The sequence below is a fragment of the Suncus etruscus genome, chromosome 2 (assembly GCF_024139225.1).
Source record: "Suncus etruscus isolate mSunEtr1 chromosome 2, mSunEtr1.pri.cur, whole genome shotgun sequence".
Classification (NCBI taxonomy): Eukaryota; Metazoa; Chordata; class Mammalia; order Eulipotyphla; family Soricidae; genus Suncus; species Suncus etruscus.
In genome coordinates this window covers 74,932,753-74,937,017 of record NC_064849.1, presented here as the reverse complement: position 1 = coordinate 74,937,017, position 4,265 = coordinate 74,932,753, and the positions used below count along the sequence as shown (strand labels likewise).

Here is a 4,265-nt window from a genome sequence, read left to right as displayed (position 1 = left end):
GTACTCGCTTCAGCAGCACATATACTAAAATTGGAACAATGCAGAGAAGATTATAGCATGGCCTTGCACAAGGATGACATGCAAATTTGTGAAGCGTTCCATATTTAAAAAAAAAAAACAAGTGTCCAGAAAAGGATAGATAATGGGGCTATGGGACATATATTTATCACATATGATTATTTATATGTGATGCATGATATATACACATGTCATTGTTGTGTGCACACACATATATGCTCACACATAATGGAATACTACTCAGCTCTATTAAAAGATGAAAGTCTGGTTTGTTGCTTTTAGTTAGAAATGGGAGGCGTAAAATTGGGTAAAATTAGTAGAAGGGATAAGGAGAAAATACCAAATGATTTCACTTATGGGAAAAGTATAAAGATATAGAATAATAGAATGAAAATGGCCAGTGTTAATATATCTTGAGAGTGAATGGACCTGAATTTACAAAGTGGAGTAAGGTTGGAATAGAAATGTTTTCTATTCTATGTAATTAGGTGTTGTTATTAAAATGGTATGTATAGGGAGCCGGCTAGGTGGCGCTAGAGGTAAGGTGTCTGCCTTGCAAGCGCTAGCCAAGGAAGGACCGCGGTTCAATCTCCCAGTGTCCCATATGGTTCCCCCAAGTAAGGGGCAATTTCTGAGCGCTTAGCCAGGAGTAACCCTTGAGCATCAAAGGGGTGTGGCCGAAAAAAAACAAAACAAAAAAAATGTTGTGTATAGTAAAACAGCATTATTTTTAGAAGCAGCATTTTAAACCAGAACATCTTAATTACAAAAACAGAAAATGATGACCACTATCATAAAACATGTAGGATGTCTTCACGAAAGTTTCTAAATGATCGGAATCTTTTCTGTGATCAGTAATAGTGCTAAACTTTAAATTAATCTGGCTATACTATACTCTGGGTTCTGGGACTGCTTTTGGTGGGGATTAGAGGAGCATGTGTAGATATGATATTGAACCTGGGTCAGCCACTTTCTATGTAGGTGCCCAATCTGCTTTGCTCTCTCTAGCTTCCCTATGACATACTTTGATAACTACACTGAACTCTAATACATTGGTTTTTAAATTGATTATAAAAATAAATGAAATATTTCTATTTTACGGTGTGATTTATTAATCTATTTTAGTTTCCTCAGAGACAATTGTAATTTAGAATTTTCTGAAATCAAGTTATTATTCCAATGAAGAAAAAAATAATAAGGTATGACCTGATTGGTATGAATTATGCACAGTTGGCTGTTTCTTATTTTTTCTTGTATTTAAGTGGATATTAAAATATATCAATGTTTAGATAAAAAGTACAGCAAACAATATGTAGTATAACATCAGATTTTATTTTAAGATCCATAATTCCTTATTTTAAAGCATAGTTTTCCTCAAGGATTTCTAACTATATACTGTGGAACAGAAGTAACAAAGTTAAAAATACACTTTTCTCTTTATTTGCAAGTATAATTATAACTTTTGAATTTCTCTTGGTTAATTATCTCATAAGTGGAGGAAAGGGTAAGGGCAAGGTTAAGAATATCCTATTTAAAATTATCTAAATTTACAAATATTATGCAAGAACATGTATTAACTCTTCATTGGATATAATGCATATTGAGAAATTTAAATAGAAAAATTGCTTCCTGTCCTATATTTATGTCATCACTGAGTCACAGATCAACACTTTCTCCTCATAATATCATTGTTTTCTGACACTGTTCATCACTGTTATACTCTGCTCAGACACAGGGTTGTTAATATCAGAGTGAATTCAACTTAAGATGTTAGCTGGCAAAAATTACTCCTAGAAACATCTATATTGTATCAGTAGCTTCTTCATGTCTCTGACATAGTAGAATGGTTGAATTTATGGAAGAGATTTAAAAATTTGACTCCATGGCTGACATTTAAAGAAATCCAGCACAAATCTAAACTTCAATTCCTGTACTAACTGCAAGTCAATTTTAAAGCTTTTCAGGATGCTACTTAAAACAATTTTAAATACCATTTATTAGAGTATTGATTGTGTACAAGGAAGTAAACTTTTAATTTTATAATATATTGATTATCAATAAGTACTCTTACATTGTATTAGTTCACTACATATCATTTTGTGCATTCATGTTTCAGAATTTGAAGGCCTGTTAAGACAAAGGCAATCACACATTGTTTAACTAGGTGAAGAGGAAAGATGATTACAACATTGTCTATACAAGTTTGTATAAACTCGATATGCTTCAACATTGAAAACTAGAAAATAATAAAAGATCTGTTCTTGCTAACAATGTCATTTGTACATTTTAAATATATTTATTTTAAATAAATGTATACATAATATATTTTATTGAAATATCCTTCCAAGGACTAATAAATCATGTATATAGAAATTCTAAAATAAACCTTTTATGTAGACAGAAACTTCTTTTATTTTTGCCATCTTTTAGTCTAATAAATTTTATTCTATATTCTTAAGTTAAAAAGTGTTTAGTAGCATATACTACATTTTTCAAATTAAACTGAATAATGTCAAAATAGATATTTTTTCATTGAGATAAAATTAGTCAAAAATTAAATGTTTTAGGCTTCTTTTGTTTCTTCACATATAACTACCAACAAGAGACAAATATTTACACTGCAGTTAATTGAACCCCTCCTATGATCTGACACTTCTTTAATTCTGATATCCTAAATTTAGTACTCAGGTTCCTACTGCTAGTTTCAATTTAATTTTTCTATGTATTCGCTTTGATTTTTCTATATCTCCCATTATAGTGCTATCTCATATGTTCTCCTCCTTAGAAATAGATCCTCCATTTTTGTACATTCTGTCCCCCAAAACAAGATTACATTTTTGTTTGTTTGTTTGTTTTTGATTTTTGGGCCACACCCTATGATAATCAGGGGTTACTACTGCTATGAGCTCAGAAATCTTTCAAGGCTTGGGGTCCATACAGAACGCTGGGAGATCAAACCAAGGTTCATTCTAGATGGGCGTGTGCAAGGCCAACGCCCTACCACTGTGCTAACACTCCAGCCCCAAGATTGCTTTTTTTCTGGTTAAGAATACTTATACAGTATACTTGCAAATATACTGTACATTTATACAGTATATTTACTTTATAAGATATATAGGATATATAATATATAATATACTTAGTGTATAGTATATCATACATACTTATACTTCTTTACTAACCTCATATTTGGGTCTCTTTGATTCTTTCTAGGTGATGGCTATTATAATTAGTAGTAGTATTATTATAAATGATACCCAATTACTGTGTATGTTTTATGAATATATACATTGTAATAAAACTACTTAATCCTAAACAAGATCAATTATTACTTTGAGAGATTGCCTTAACAAAGTATCACACTGGGTGTATGTGTGTGTCAGCAACAACCATATATTTTTCAATTTTTTAGATGAAGTATATATATATATGTATATACATATTTGTGTCAGTAATGTTTATTCTTTCTCAAGAAAGTATTTTATTGAGAAAATAAGAAAATAAATAAAATCTCCTTAAGCAGTGAGATAGCTCAGTTGCTGGAATGAATGCTTTTTGTGCATGAAATTCAAATTTAGTCCTATCATATAATGCCCCAATCACTGGAAGTGACTTCCAACCACAGAGTCAGAAGTAACCCTTGAGCACTGCTAGGTGTGGTCCCCAAAAGAAAAGTGAAACCAAGTAAAAGAAGTTCTCTTCTATTCCAGTTATTGCCCCACCTTGTGCCTAAAAAGTATAAAAATAATAAGAGTTAAAATTTTTGTATCTCAGTAGTCAATCAAAAGATAGTTCAAGAGACAGAAATAGTTTTATTCATGTTATATAGACAGATGTCTATATAAAATATGCGACTCTTTAGATAAATAGTCTCAAGTTGAAGAATAATTAATTTTAAAGTAAGAGGACTTGACAGAACCATTTTCACACATAGTTTATCCTAGATAGATCTGGTAATTGGGGTGACAGCCTCTGATATTTTAATTGGCTTTATAAAAAGAAAGAGTGTTTTTCATATATTTATGAAATGAGGTAGCTCTGCAATTTGGACTAAAATTCCCACAGAAGTTAGATATCTACACCCACAAAAATTGGCTGATTGAGGAGATATACTTTTGATATTTATATTTTGAACAGATAGCTCCCATGTCCTTTTAACTATCCAACCTTTGTAACAAAGATCAAAATATATGTAGTTTCATAAAATATTTACATACTTTCGAAGTATCAAAGAAGAAGCTTACACT

General features: G+C 31.0%; 1 non-coding gene across 1 annotated transcript; it reads left to right on the top strand.

Moving 5' to 3' along the window:
- Positions 1-108, top strand: LOC126002281 (U6 spliceosomal RNA). The gene has a single exon (XR_007493035.1). It is a non-coding gene; the product is annotated as a U6 spliceosomal RNA (small nuclear RNA).
- The last annotated feature ends 4,157 nt before the right edge of the window (positions 109-4,265 follow it).